At 42.8% G+C, this 15,938-nt stretch overlaps 1 protein-coding gene across 5 annotated transcripts in view; it reads left to right on the plus strand.

Annotated features, from left to right (window-relative positions):
* The window catches only part of ITSN2 (intersectin 2), a 140,348-nt gene that overhangs the window by 6,139 nt on the left and 118,271 nt on the right, over positions 1–15,938 (plus strand). For 3 of the 5 annotated variants that reach the window (XM_075923397.1, XM_075923398.1, XM_075923399.1), the window contains exon 2: positions 9,026–9,201. The exons of the other annotated variants lie outside the window; for them this stretch is intronic. The gene's annotated coding sequence lies outside the window, so the exon portion shown is untranslated. The remainder of the gene's footprint in view (positions 1–9,025; positions 9,202–15,938) is intronic. 5 annotated transcript variants of the gene reach the window in all.

Consider the following 15,938-nt stretch of genomic DNA (forward strand, 5'->3'; position numbering starts at 1 on the left):
AGCCCCTGGTACTAAAATCAGCCAGAGCCCCTCGAGCAAGGAGCCCCTCCCCTTGCTGTTTTATAGCACATGGCAGTTACAGGTTACATAACACAAACTTCTAAACCAATCAGATTCAACCTTTCCATATATGGCTTTTTTGGTCACATGCTTGTACTTCTCCACTCCACATGTTGAGTTCACCCTCCTCCCCTTGGCCTTTTCTAGGCTGTTGCTAGGGTGGTGAGCCACAGCATGCTTCTTTATGCATACCTACTTTCCAAACCACATTTTGTTTAAAATGAACACATGCATACCCTTCAGCTCCCTCATTTGGTTTTGGGGTAAGAACAATTCTTAGACCCCACTAACACCACTTCCTTGTATTTATTAGGAGCTATAAGTGACCTTATCAACACTTAACTGCAGTTTTGGTAACAGAATTGAACAATACATTCAACCTTTAATACATAATGACATCTACACTAAAAGTAATAATAAATTCCCATATCCATTGCGAAAACACAACTGAAATCCATCCCCAGGGAATCTCTGTTCCCACAATAGCAAACTCTTCTGTCCACTGAATCACTGTAATTGCCTTACCACTTCTTTCATAATATCTTCCACAATAGGAAGAATGAGATGTTCAAGCCAGGCTTACCTTCCAAAGCTAAATACCCAAATCCACACCAGATAGTGGAGTCTTTCTTCACTGTTCTATCATCCATTAAATTAAACATTACATGCACCATTAAGTCAGGTCCCAACATTTGAGATAAGGCTTGTCCTGACTCCATGTTTCTTATATGCAAAACCCATCCTCCCAGGATGGAACATTGGTCCCATGGGAAAGCTATATAGTTATCTCCAGTCATTATTACATACTCAGCTATACAGGTGTCTATGACATGAGAATGGGAGTGGGTGGAAGGGCAGAGCCTCCAATCCAGGAGACCTACCCACAGGAATTAACACCTCTCCAAAAATGGAATGATCATTCCAAAATGCCCGTTATCAATAGAGACCACTCCCCTGCCATCATCCAAGTGAAGACATTCAGTCTTTGAGAACTGCGGCTCTCACCTAACAGAGCACCTGTGACACGAGCAAGTCTCCTATCAGGGCTGCAACTTTTATGTTAACACCATGCCAGTATGATAACACCATTCCAGAGCAATGCTTGCTCAGACATTTTAGTAGTTTTTAATAGATGGCTGAGTACAACAGTGAGGACCTAACCAACTATGTTGCTGAGTTAAGGTGATATCTAATTAATTAGACATGAGCCCTATTCTCACCATAATAAACTGTCATCCCTGCTACTAACAAATTTTCAACCCAGTCCCTATTATGAGATTTGATAGCTTGAGTAATGGCATTTACAACTGATCCAGTGACTCCTCCCCAGGTGACTACATCAATAAAACACTTAACAATACTGAGAATGGCCCTCAAGGAGTCCATAGGGTAAACAGAGATTATTGTGCCCTATGTTGAGTATCACCCTTGTATACTTATACTCGTGACAGGTGCACCCAAACTGGAATTCCAGTGACCCGGGCCGCTGAAGGAGTTACCAGGAAAACCATGTGAGGTCCAGTCAAGGCTGGTTCAAAGGTTCATTTTCTATAGGCTTTCACCAGTACCTGATCACCGGGCTGCACCTCACATGTGTCTTCTTCACTAGCCTTTGGGTCTGGTTCAGTTCGGGGGTCCTGTGAGACACACTGAGATAACAATTTGCAATATTCAGCAAGCTGGTCACCCATGACATACAACTCCCCTGCTCCAATGCACAGATTTCCTGGTGTCCTCATCGCCCGCCCTGTCAGCATTTCAAAAGGAGATAAGGAATGTGGATTAGTAGGACTGGATCTCATAGACATGAGAACCACTGGTAAATTGGTGACCCAGTCTTTCCCTGTAGCAGAAAACATCTGTTTGGTTAGTTTGTTTTTAATGGTTCGATTAGCTCTTTCTACTAATCCCGAACTCTGGGGATGGTAGGGACAGTGGAATTTCTGTTTGATCCCCAGTGACATGCATACTGTTTTCATCACCTTTCCTGTAAAGTGGGTACCTTGGTCACTATCAATGAAGCATGGAAATCCCCATCGGGGAATTATTTCGGTCATCAATATTTTAGCTACATCAGACGCAGTGGCCTTGGCCACTGGGAAAGCTTCTACCCGCTTAGTAAAGTGATCCACGATCACCAGAACATATTCTTTCCCTCTGCACCTTGGCAGGGGTCCAATGAAATCTACTTGTAACTGTGTGAAGGGCTGTGTTGGTCTTGGCTGATGTTGCATTTTCATTTTCACTGTGGGAGCAGAATTACATTGAGCACATGTTACACACCTCCTCACATAATCATGCACATTTGTATTAAGCTTAGGATGCCACCAGGTGTCCGACATCCGGTGGATCACCCTCCATGCTCCATCATGTCCCAACATGTGATATATTTGTATCATAGTTCCCATCAGCACATTTGGTAACACTAATGTGTTTCCTGGGCCTCTCCAAGTGTTATCAACACACAGTTTTCCCCCGTTATCCATCCATAACCACTTCTCTGCCCTTGGTGCAGCGTGTTGGATGTCCTGTAATTCAAAAAAGTTTGGGGTTTTTATGAGAGGCTGTGTTGCAGCAATCAATTGCATCTCTTTACCTTCCACTGCTGCTCGTTTAGCTAGTTCGTCTGCCCTTCGGTTCCCCTATGAGGGTCTGTCCCTTTTGTGTGGGCCCTCACTTTTATCACTGCTAATTCAGTAGGTTTCTGCATGGCTTCATGAAGTTTCTCCACTATTCCCCCATTTTGTATTGGGGATCCTGCACTCGTCAGGAATCCCCGATTTACCCACAAGTTAATATAATCATGTACAACCCCAAACGCACATCTAGAATCAGTAAATATTTTTACAGCATGACCTTTTGCAGCTTCACATGCTGCAACTAATGCCTGCAGTTCTGCTACTTGTGCAGATGCCACAGGCAAACTGCCGTGTGCCACCAGCTGTCTATCTTGAGTACAAACAGCCCATCCTGTGTGTTGCTTGCCATCCACATAGAAGGAAGAACCATCCACGTAGAGGCAAGGGGCACCAGGTATTTCAGTTCTTTTACCAATGGAAGGTCCATGGGCTCTTCCTCAGGGCAACAATGATATGGGTGTCCCTCATCTGGGGTAGGCATGAGGGTGGCAGGGTTTAACGATGATGCTCTTTGCAGATGTACCGAAGGCATTAGCAAGCTCGTTTCCCATCGAGTCCATCTTGCCACATGGACTGCTGAAGATTTCTTCCCTGATAAAATAGCAAGGACAGCGTGAGGTACAACAATATTTACATCCTGTGAACCAATAAGTGGTGTGGCCTGATTTAGGGCCATAGAAGCTCCTTCCACTGCCTGAAGGCATGGTGGCATTGCTTGAGCGACAGCATCTAGTTTAGAAGAGTAGTATGCTACTGGGCACTGTTTGTCCCCATGTTTTTGCGTTAACACTGCTGCCATATGTCCCTCACTGACATGGAGTGTACAATGTAAAAGGCATTAATGGATGAGGAAGTCTCAACCCTGGGGCAGTACTTAGCCTTTGTTTCAATGTGGTAAATGCCTGTTCACAGTCAAGTGTCCATTCAGTTGCCTCATGTGGTCCACCAGCACCCTTCAGGAGATTATTGAGAGGCTGGACAATCCTTGAATAATTGGGGATTTGAGTTCGGCAGAAATTGAATAGCCCCAACACTTTCCTAACTCCCCTGACCGTAGTTGGTCGTGGGCATGCATTAATAGCCTCAGTGCGGTCAACAGTTAAACGCCTGTACCCTTTGGATATTAGGTACCCCAGATATGATACTTCCTCCTTTGCAATCTGAGCCTTTCTAGCATTACCGTATTTTCCGGCGTATAAGGCAACTGGGCGTATAAGACGACCCCCTAATTTTCTAGTTAAAACATAGGTTTTCGTCTTATACTCGCCATATAAGACTACCCCCCCTTAAGAGGCCAACCGGCAGCACCCCAGCGCCCCTCCGACTCCCCGGCTTTGCTCCCTGTGTCCCTGGTCTGCTGGAGACGGTCCCCAGCAGACCAGGGGCACCGGGAGCAAAGCCAAAGCGGCGGCGGGGTCCCACGCCTCTGAGGCTTTGCCAGAGCAAAGCCTCTGAGGACACCGGGAGCAAACCGCGAGGTCCCGCAGTCCGTGTCCTCCGGGGTGAGAAAAGCCCCGTTCGTACCTGCAAGTCGGGGACTGCCTGTATACCCGGCGTATAAGACGACCCCCGATTTTTGGGGGATGTTTTTTAGCATAAAAAGTCATCTTATACGCCGGAAAATATGGTACATTTTACCGCACTGTCTGCCAAGTGCTGCAGGATCACTTCTAAATCTTTCATGTGCGTTTGGCGATCTGGTGAGGAGATAAGAAGATCATCAACATACTGTACAACACAAGAAGCCATGTCTGGCAGCTTTGCCAGCACATCAGCTAATGCTCTATGAAACAAAGTAGGTGAGTTATGAAAACCCTGGCTTAGGCGAGTAAAAGTATATTGCTTCCCTTTAACAGTAAATGCAAACCAAAATTGACTGTCAGGGTGCACAGGACATTTTGCTTTTACCATGGTGAAAACATCAAAAGCACGTAGGCCTCCCACTACCATCCACTCCTGCACCTTTTCCCAGAAGGGTAGGTTTGGGTTATTAAGCTGCAAAGATGGCAATTCTTTTAACATGCTCCGCAAGTCAGATGGACTCATAGGAGTGTGCTCTAGGCGACTAACAGTAGCAGGGTCCCCTTCCCCTTGATTAGGATTAGGGACAGTGTGCACTCTCACTGGAGCCATAAAACCAGACTGATATCCCCACATTCCACATGTAGGGTCCAAAGGTGCTGAGGGACAAGATCTCTTTTCCTGAAAGGCTGTTTTTTTATAGTTTTTTGCTTCTGTTTGCAGTTTTTCTACCTCTGCTTCTAACTCTCCTACCCTTCCTTTTAGCATATCACACTTTCTAACCAGCTGTTCATAATCAACAATTAAACACATACCAGTCATTTTGTCCTTTGATAAATATTGTGGTTTATGCACAAAATCAGTGTTGCCCACTTGTAATGGGGGTTGGTCATCCTTCTTTCTTTCAGTCATACAGCCAAGGTATCTCAACAAGAAAACTAATAAACTTACTGCTACAATAGTTATAAAAGCACTAATTAAACACTCTTCATATTGTGGATCACTAAATCCCTTCATCTTTCCCTTTTTTTTTTAACCTAAATATCCTCCAATCTCAAAATCTTTAAATACAATTCTGTTTACAAACTAATAACAATTTGCAATTAGGAGATCTGGGCCAGCCAACACATTAACTAGAGGTACTTATGGCTATACCTGCCCCTACACTAACTGTTGGTCCTTATGGCCTCTTTGATTTCCCACTTCAACAATACTTAGAGGAACTTACAGCTTAACCCGCCCCCACACTAAGTACAGTGTTTTAAGACTGCAACCAAAATGTTACAAAACTGCAACAAACTCCTTAAATTCTCCAGCACCCAGTTTCACATACTACAAAAGGTGTGAGTCACCAGTCAGGTCAGGGACACACAACCAAATGAAAAATGAACAAAATCACCCTCTAACTTGATTGTAGGTCTTGATCCTGAAGGATATTTCTCACCCTGCTCGCTGCGCCAAGAAACTGTTGGGATTATGTGGTTCCCAGAGAGTGAGGTGCTGGGCAGAATCAAGGGTCTTCAATTCAATTCAATACTTTATTCAGTGTGCACAAAGGGAGAGCCCCTGGTACTAAAATCAGCCAGAGCCCCTCGAGCAAGGAGCCCCTCCCCTTGCTGTTTTATAGCACATGGCAGTTACAGGTTACATAACACAAACTTCTAAACCAATCAGATTCAACCTTTCCATATATGGCTTTGTTTGTCACATGCTTGTACTTCTCCACTCCACATGTTGAGTTCACCCTCCTCCCCTTGGCCTTTTCTAGGCTGTTGCTAGGGTGGTGAGCCACAGCATGCTTCTTTATGCATACCTACTTTCCAAACCACATTTTGTTTAAAATGAACACATGCATACCCTTCACCGTCAAGCCACCAGATCCGTCCCATGGACGCAGAAGAGAGCATCAGGCAGACTCCCTGCCTGCCCCTATGCTCTGCTGAGAAACAGCTATGAGTCCTGGGAGAGTGAGGAGAGGCTTCATACGCTGTCCCTGCCCCCAGCACAATCCTATTGGCTAGTTTCTTCCTCCCTCTCCTCTCAGGTTCCTAGCTGTTGGAAAAACCATATGGTCCCTGCATCCAGTTTTAGGGTGGGGCAAAGGCTGCTAGATGGAAGTCAGGCAGTCAAGTGCCCCAGCCAGAGCTTGCCTCTGGCACCCCAATCCTTTGTCCCCCTAACCCACATAACTCAAACCCTCTGCTCTCCCTCCTGTCACCATATCTCCTCCCAGATCCTGCCTCCTAATCCCTGCCCCAGGTCACAACCCAAACCTTCTGCTCTCCCTCCTGCATCCATATCTCCTCCCAGATCCTGCATCCCAGTCCTCTGACCCAGGTCACAACTCAAACCCCTTCCCCAAGTTACAACCCCCTCTTGCCTTGGATCACAATCCAAACCCCCTCCACTGCCTCATGCAACCTAGCCCCCTTCCTCAGGTCACAACCCAAACCCCTGCATCCTAGTCCCCTAACCCAGGTCACAACTGCCTCCTTCCCCCAAACTCCCTCCTAGACACCACACCCTCTCCTGCACCCCAATCCCTTATTGCAAGCTCCCTTCTGCACCCAACCTCCACCCCAAACCCTAAACCCCATTAATATACAAAAGTTCAGCCCTTGACCGCTTTCCAAATTCTTGGAGTGGCCCACCATAAAAAAGTACTGCTCACCCCTGTCCTAGGTAATGGTCCTTTCCATTTCTCTCCATTCTGTTTTAACAGGAATTAGTGGTGATGAGCATAGTGTCTAATTTGGAAATACCCTAATGATGTTGTGTGGCTGAGCAAGTGAAGGACCTTTTTAAAAGCTACATCTATACTACAGAAAGATGATTTAAGCTGTGCAGCTCCAACTAAGTGAATAACGTGGCTAGTCACAGTATCTTGAGTTGACTTACCGGGGCTCTACACTGAGGGGGGAAGAGGGATCGATGGGAGAAACTATACCTCCCTAAGGCCACAGATGCTACAGTTTTACAAATAATAACAACAATGCTCTCTTATTTGTTGCTGATTATTTTTGTAGATGTTTATTCCGCAGGTGGTGAATACAGATATATAGGATTAAACCTAGTGCTCAGGAATGTCAGTGGAAAGGTATATAAATTGCTCTGTTAAAAAGCGGATTCAGAAACATTTTCAGTTAGTAAAATAGTACATTATGGTGTATTTTTCTTGAGGCTGGGGATTCCTTTATTTTAATTCCGGCTGTAATACTGAACAAGTTACTTAACCTCTTTTATTTTCTTTATCTGAAAAATTAGGATAGAGAAGTGTTTTGAGGTTTAGTTAGTCAGTGTTTGTTAAAACACTTTGGAGATGAAAAGTGCTGTCTGGATGATAATTTTTATTTATGCTTCAGATTTTAAGGATAAAATTAGGGCATTTTTGTGCAATTACCTCTATTGTGTTACTTTTCTCTGTGTACTGTTTTGTTCAAAACACAAACAACATTGTTGATTTTGTTTTCGTTGTGACTATTTGATTATTTCTATAAAAACAGATGTTTTACTGTATTTTCAAGTTTAGTAGTTATGTAGAATATCATTCTGTTAGTGCTGTGGGGCGAGCAGTTTTTACAAGATTAAAAGGCTTGAGGAGTCCATCAATAGCTCTATGTTGCTCAGACCAAGAGTGCAATAAAAGATAGATCAGAAATATAGTATCTAGTTTGCATATTGTAAAAATTGTTATGTCTTCGAAGTACCTAAAACCATCCCCAGTAATGATAATACAATTTATCATGGATAAGCTAAATATCTCCTATAAATGAATGAAGAAATAATGGATTAAACTCGTTTATTAGTGTATAGCTCGGAACAGCTTTGTACATGCTTTTTAGAGTACTATATGGAAGTCAAATGAAGCAAGATGGTGAAAGTAGCAGCACAATACATTGGGGTTATGTAATGGCAAAATGAAAAAATAATGTTTATTAGCAAATTGACTTTTTATTTTGTGCAACTTTAAATAGGTTTCAAAACATTGCTGCTGTAATTAGTGATGTGAACGGTTAACTGATAAACATCACCCTTACCGGTTATGATTAACTGGCAACCCGACTGGGCTGGAGCAGCCCAGACAGGCCTGCTGCACTGTGAATAGGGGGCACTCCAGCACAGCAGGGCTGGTGCAGGTCCCCACCCACTCATGGTGTGATGCAGTGGGCTCCGACCAGAGCAGTCTCCACCTGGCTGGGCCCGCCACGAGGCAGGTAGGGGGTATTCAGTCTGTCTGGAGCAGCTTCTGCCCATGGCAGGGGACTGCTTCAGCCCTGCCAGCCCATCACACCATGGATGGGGCCCACTCCAGCCCAGGCAGGCTGGGACAGCTCTGTGCCCACCCCTGTTCAAGTGGTTAACTGATTAAACGGGATTTTATATCCCTAGCTGTATGTGAGTGCAACTTCATTGAAGTGATGATGGCCTACCTACCATAGCAGTGGATATTAGTAATATTTTAGCTATTAGAAATAGTAATTAAATTATATTAGTTGGTAATTCTATTTATATTGTCACCCACTCACCTGCAAATAAAGCTTGTGAGGTATTTGGCATTAATCGTGACTCATGTTATTTATATGTAGTTAAGTAATTCAGCAACATGTAAACTTATGAAGTGAATAGTGGCCGACAGCAGGAGATGAGTGTCATTCTCTTGTGAAACATCCCCATCAATTCTAAAAATATGACTATTGCAATGCAAAATATTTTCCATTATGACTCTCAGCATATAATGACATTACAAACCGCCTGTTTCTTTTTTTTTTTTTTTTTTTTTTTTTTTTTAAATATACTGCCTTTAGCACAATTTGTTTTGGAAGCCAAGAATCCTGATACAGGTTGAACCTCCATAGTCTGGCACCCTGAGGACCTGAGTAGTGCTGAACCAGAGAATTTGCTGATCCACAGGAGGTCAATATTGTCTAGCAGAATTACCAACACTTCCACTGCTTACTGGGATCTTAGAAGACATTTACAGGTAAATTAGAGCTAAATAGCAGCACAGAACACAGAGCTAGGATTGGTGGCTGTAAATAAACTATGGGACTGTGGGAAACTTGGCCACACTCATGCTAAATGGACGTCTGGCTAATTTAAATCATGTTGGATCATGGATGTTGCTGGACCAGAGTGTGCCAGACTAGAGGGGTTCAATGTGTAGTTTAAAATAATTTATTTAGAGATTTTCAAACTACCCCTTTTAAAACACACACACAGAATCGTTTAGTGTAGTCATATTGTTACGAATTAAGGTCAAAAGTTTACCATTCTGCTGGATGTGTGCTCTTGGTGCCAGGACAAGCAAGGTATCAGGTAATGTACTTAAGACTGCAGTACAAGATAAAGTGGTACCTAATCAATTACATAATCTTAAACATATTTGCTGTTGTTTTTAATGGTTTAAGTCTTTTATACTGGGGTGGGCAATAACTGGCATGTGAGCCGGTCTTGGTTTGCTAGAGTTAGCCGCTGGCAGGCCACCAGATGTTTTGGTTTTTTACCTGAGCGTCCGCAGGTACTGCTGTTCACAGCTCGCAGTGGCCGTGGTTCGCTGTTCCCAGCCAATGGGAGCTGCTTTATTAAGAAAACATCATCAGTTCTTCTAATTTTAGGTATGAATCCAGATTTAAATAATTTTTCCCTAAAAAATGCTTCAAGAATTTTATAAACAGCACATTAAGATTATCCTTTTGAAATGGTGTGCATAGAAGACAATCCTCCATATATTTTTCATGTGTCATATCTTTTTTCTGTTTAACTGAACCAAATTCCTTTGATCCACAAATTATATTTTTTGAACTCTTTTCTGGGACAAATGTTGGAATAACAAATTGGAGAGCAGATCTGTTGCATCTTGAAAAGAAAATAGTGTTGTGATGTGCTTCATGGTATTTGCTTCCCTTTCAGGAAAGACAGATATCATTGTTGCTTTACAGCTTTCCAGTGTTAATTTCTGCTTGTGAGAGAGTAGAAGGAGAGACAAGAATAGTTAAGCTAGTAAAAAAATGCAAACACTGTACCTACTGGCAGGCAAACTGATGGTATTACTTCATGTGTTTTTATTGTGTGTATGTAATTGGTTCCTGTTGCTTGGCTTATGTTTTGGCTCATATTTGATCCAAATAATTAACTTGTTTGTTGCTTTATTAACAATTCCTTGTTTGTCCAGGCCTCATCTTTGACAAGTATAAATGGATATTTCCTTAAAGAAAGTAAAACCACTTTTCGTCCTGTTCTTGAGCTAGCCATTAATTCTGAGTAGCTTATTTTTCCCCACTTTTTTTGTCCAACTACACTGTCCCAATTGGGATAGCTCCAAATATTTAAGAAAATGAAGAGAGATGTAAAGGCCTTTGTTCAAAAAATCAACGTTTAATGTAGGTTGGTTTCTTATTCTCACTGTGTGCCAGTTAAAATCATTACAACTCTGTGACTCAACATAATAGCAGGAAACAGACTAGCTGGTTTAAAAGTGATACTGCTAAAGAATCCACCCCCTTATTTTTTAAAAATTATTTAGAATGTTTAGCATCCATGCTAGGCTCAGATACTTCAGCTACTTAATACTGTAGTTCATATCAAGGATGTTAAATATTGGTTCATTGAATAGTTGATTAACCACATGAATTCTTATTGGTTACTTGACTATTCTATAGTCCCTGGGGGCGAAGCTGGCAGCCAGTGCTCTCCAGCCTTACTCCCGAGGAGCTCCCCGCCACTCCTCAACGCTACTTCTGTATCAGAGGCAGCAGTGTGGGGTGCCAGGTGGGAACTGGTCCACAAGGGGAGCCAGTTTAAAAACCAGCTCCCCTTGCAGTCCAACTGCCTGTTGCCCTGTGCTGCTGCCTCTGATAAAGAGGCAGCAGCGTGAGGTGGCAGTAGCCCCGGTCTAGGGCAGGGTCTGAGCTCCCAGGCCCAGTGTGAGCCGGTCTTCCTGCCGGCCTAGCAGTATCCCCTCTTAGATTTTCCAACTGTATGTGGAGTGAGTTTTGGCTTATGCACCAATATTGAGGTCATGTGACTGGTTTGGATGTGTGCCACTGTGGCACCCAGTTTATTAACATACACATGTTCCCAGCCACCAGAACAGAATCCCCCTTCCCTCCTCCCGCAGTGCAGCATGTCTCATTCCCAGCCCCTTTCCCGCCACGTGTCCGCAGCAGGTCCCGGTCCCCTGCCTCACGACGCTGTCTGTTGGCCCGCCCTCTGGAGCAGCCACCTGCCACACAAGTGATACTACGCAGCTCTCCAGAGGAGGTGGGTGGGGGAAAAGCAGGAGCTATGCCACCCAGTTCCTAATACCCCTGCTGCAGCTCTGCACTGAAAGTGTAAGTCCCGGACCCAGCATGAGCCATGAGCTGGGCTGCATGCCCTCCCAGTTTCTAATACAGTTACATTCAGAGCCACAGCACGGGTAGTCCTGGGCCTGTTGCAAGCCAGGACTGAGCCGGGCTGCAGGCCAGCCTGATAAAAAATTTACTGGCAGGGATGGAGAGGGAAATGCGTATAGTCTATAGCATTAACCTATAAGCTTTTGCTTGTCAGTTAATTGGCTAATTGAGTACACTATTATATCCCCAGTTCATATCAACATTTACAATCTATAGCACACTTAGTGGACTACCAATGAAAATTTAAAAAACTGGCCTCCCCAGCAATAAGCCACTACTTCCACATCCCATCAAGCCACATCACAAAAAATGAGCTTTTCAGCATGTATAGAAGTAAATTAGAGCCATGCTCTGGTTGAAATTGGAGACCAAATTTCAGTGCCAAGGAATCTTCATGTAAAGCACACTGTCAGTAGCTCTCTGTTTCCCTGCACACATTTTACTAAAAAACAAAGTTAATTGAGACTCTAGCTAGAACTGTTCCACTACCTGTAACCGTATGTCTTGATTGTATTGCTAGAAATGCATAGAGCAGCGGTTCTCAAACTTTTTGGGCTCCGGAGCCCTTTACATGCGTGTAAATTTATGCAGAGCCCCAGCGGTCCACTGATTGTATATGCTGTACCTATCGACCTTGGCCGCATTAGAGTTCCAAATTTTGTGTGTGTGTGTGTGTGTGTGTGTGTGTGTATATATATATATATATATATATATATATATATGTATATATATATATATGTAAAAAACTTGTGTGTGTTTTATTCATAAATAATAACCAAATCATTTACTTGGTTGAGAAACCATTTCTTCTAATGTCCCTTTTTTAAGCCACTGATCCATCCTTAATATAAATAAAATAATATTGTGTGTTAATTGAGTCAGTTCAAGGCGATTCTCAATTATGATTTTGAAGGCTTTCCAGTTTGTCAATCTCACAGAGCCCTTGGAGATGTCTTGCGGAGCCCTGGGGCTCCTCGGAGCACAGTTTGAGAAACACTGGCATAGAGGGTCTAGTAAAAATGAATGAAGAATTGTAACCAACTATGAACATGTCAGCACTAGGGATGTAATAGTATATTCGATTTAACCAATAAGCAAAAGCTTATAAGTTAATGCTATAGACTATACACATTTTCCTCCCACCCCTTGCCAGTAAATTTTTTAGCAGGCTGGTCAGCAGCCTGGCTCAGTCCTGGCTTGCAACAGGCCCAGGACTACCTGTGCTGTGACTCTGCATTTAAGTGTATTAGGCACTGGGAGGGCAGGCAGCCTAGCTCAGTCCTGGCTCATGCTGGGTCTGGGAGCTCAGACCACTTCCCCTGGGACAGGGGCTGCCCAGGGACTATAGAGTAGTCGACTAACCGATAAGAATTCATGAGGTTAATCGACTATTCAGTTAACTGATATTTAACATCTCTAGTCAACACCTTAGAGACTAACAAAAAATGTATGTGGTATCAAGAGCTTTTGATATCAGAGGTATCCCGAAATAGTGCTGCAGTATAAACGTAGCCTGAGAGTGCTTTATAAAGTCTGCAATCCACGGAAGCAGGAATTTTAAATTTTGAGAAGACATTATACAAGCTGGAGAAGAACAGACTTGTATGAGTGATGACAATTGTACTAGCTTTTTCTTTTTTACATCATACCTTGCTTTCATGAGCTAAGGCTAGTGGGTTTATATAAGTAAACACACTAGATCTGTTTTTACTCAATCACACTAAGAACCTAAGGCCCAGGGGCCAGATGTGGCCCCCCCCCCCACTTGCCTGAATTCAGAGCTCAAGGCTCTCCCCAGCATTGGGATGCCTATGCTTGTGCTCCAGCCTTCCTCTCCCCCTTCCCCTATCTGCCCACAGAGCTGGAGCACATAAAATCTTGGGGGCCGGGGCCCCCAATGCTCTGGTGTACAAGTTGAATATGGAGAATGTCTTTTTCCTTCTCAGTCGGGGGCCACCTCAGTGAAGGGGTTTTTTTTGTTTGTTTGTTTCTCATTTGTATGCAGCCCATAAATGATTTTTTCCTGTGGGTAGCGCTCCCTGACCCAGAAAAGGTTCCCCACCATTAGTGTAGACCAGTGTTTCCCAACCAGGGTTCCATGGAACCCTGGGGTTCCGCAAACCATCGTCAGGGGTTCCATGAGAAATCGTGGAATAAATTGAATAAAAAATGTTTTTCTTACAATGTAAGCTGATATATCCCAAATAAATTTTCGTGACAATAATTTAGCAGTAGTTGAATTGTGCTCCCCGCTGTCAACTTTTTCTGGCCAAGCAAACGTTTTCATAGGTAAGGGTTCCTTGGGATATGAAAATTTATTTTTGGGGTTCCTCCATGGGGAAAAAAGTTGGGAATCCCTCGTGTAGACATACTCATAATTGCTCTTGGAGTCTTAGGTCTGGTACATGGGGACACTCAGGAAAGTTAAAGCAATTCAACTAAAAGTGAGAAGTCAGTGCCTGTAAATATAAGTGTGATTAAACCCTTACATGGATGCTCTTCTTCAGGGGTAAAGTGCTCTTAGTTCTCTCTAAACCTTCTTTCAACTTCCCCAGTAAAATAAACCCTAATATCACTTTTGCTGTTATAATATTGTAACTGCGTCTACACTCTGACTGGACAGAGCTCTGGCAGTAGTATGTAGTGTAGACATAGGCTTAATAACAGCAGCATTCTTCGTAAGATTATTTTATCCTTGAATTAATGATATATATTCTAAAAACCCTTGTTAACAAAATAACCATAACATTTATAATAACCAAGAGTCCTGTGGCACCTTAACAATTGATTTGTTTCTGTGATTTAAATCTATCTCGTTCACAAAGACAAAAAGAGTCACATGCATAACTAGCTTTGTGCACTGTTGTAGCAATGTTGGTCTTAGACACATGGGGGAAAGGCATTAGGTTTTTTAGCCAACTTCTGTTGGTGAAAGAAACAAGTTTTTGAACTTATACAGAACTTAGCCTACACCGTTTATTATTCCAGGTCAGTATGTTGCTAGTACATATTGTCTGCATCTAGGCTGGCAAGTTTTTCCGCAAAAGCAGTTGCTTTTGTGGAAAAACTTGCCAGCTGTCTACACTGGCCACTGTGAATTTGCGCAAGAACACTGACTATCTAATGTAAGGCAAACTAAAATGCTTTTGCGCAGGACGGCCAGTGTAGACAGCTGAGAACCGTTTTGTGCAAAAAAGCCCCGATGGCGAAAATGGCGATCAGGGCTTTCTTGCGCAAAACCGCCTCTAGATTGGCACGGACGCTTTTCCGCAAAAAGTGCTTTTGCGCAAAAGCGTCCGTGCCAATCTAGATGCTCTTTTCCACAAATGCTTTTAACGGAAAAACTTTTCCGTTAAAAGCATTTGCGGAAAATCATTCCAGTCTAGACATAGCCATTGTGTTTCCTATGTAAATCAGTTAAATGGCAGCCCCTGGCGTTTGTGTTCTTGCTGATTGATACTGCACTGTCCATTTTCCCCCTTCAGTTATGTTGTTCTTTTAGGAGCTGGGTGTCTGAACACATGGCTTCTAGAATATTTATCAACCTGATTAGAAATGAACTGATGTGACCTAACTCTATTCCTGCTTAATAGCAGGTATTATGCTATTTTTTTCTTGAAAATATTTGTATATGAGTCAATAGAAATTAAATATTAGAAAAGCCTATGCTATGTAAGTTTCACATAGCATAAGAACAAGTAAAAATATTTTGAGTGTAAAAAGTACTTTTTTTTCTTATTTTAATTCTAGCTTTTTTTCTTACCTCTTTTCTCCTTCACTTTCCTCTTCATTTTCTCATTTCAAAACTTCAGTAAGTGTTGGGAAAGAGTGGAGAAACTGCAGTTGGGTAGATTAGACTGAGAAAACAGAATTGCTACTGTAAACTTTATGGTTGGTCAGGTGGTCTATTTACAAGAATGAGTTCTGTTAACTACTAACTTCAGCTTCCTGTTTTCATTATGTGTGATGCCTTATGTCAAAGACATTAAACTTCTAATCAAAAGGTGCGTAAGTTGGATTACAGTTATTGTAAGCTTCAAACTTTGGTTTGATGGCAGTCTTCACTCTTTACTGGTGTGAGAGAGTTCATGACTTTGTTTGTCAAGACATGTCCTTTAACCAGCTGCTCCATATTTTATACTCCATGCTTAGAGCACTTAAGAGTTAATGTTCGCCAAACAAAATTCCTTCTTCCAAAACACTTAAAGCAAACCTGACTTTGTGTGGAATATTCCAGTTGTGAAGGTCATTTTCTCTTCTGTTTGTTATAACTTGCTTGTGATTTGATTATAATCTCTTCTGATTAGGGATTCTTTTGTTTGTT

Source organism: Pelodiscus sinensis, chromosome 3 (genome assembly GCF_049634645.1).
Source record: "Pelodiscus sinensis isolate JC-2024 chromosome 3, ASM4963464v1, whole genome shotgun sequence".
NCBI lineage: Eukaryota > Metazoa > Chordata > Testudines > Trionychidae > Pelodiscus > Pelodiscus sinensis.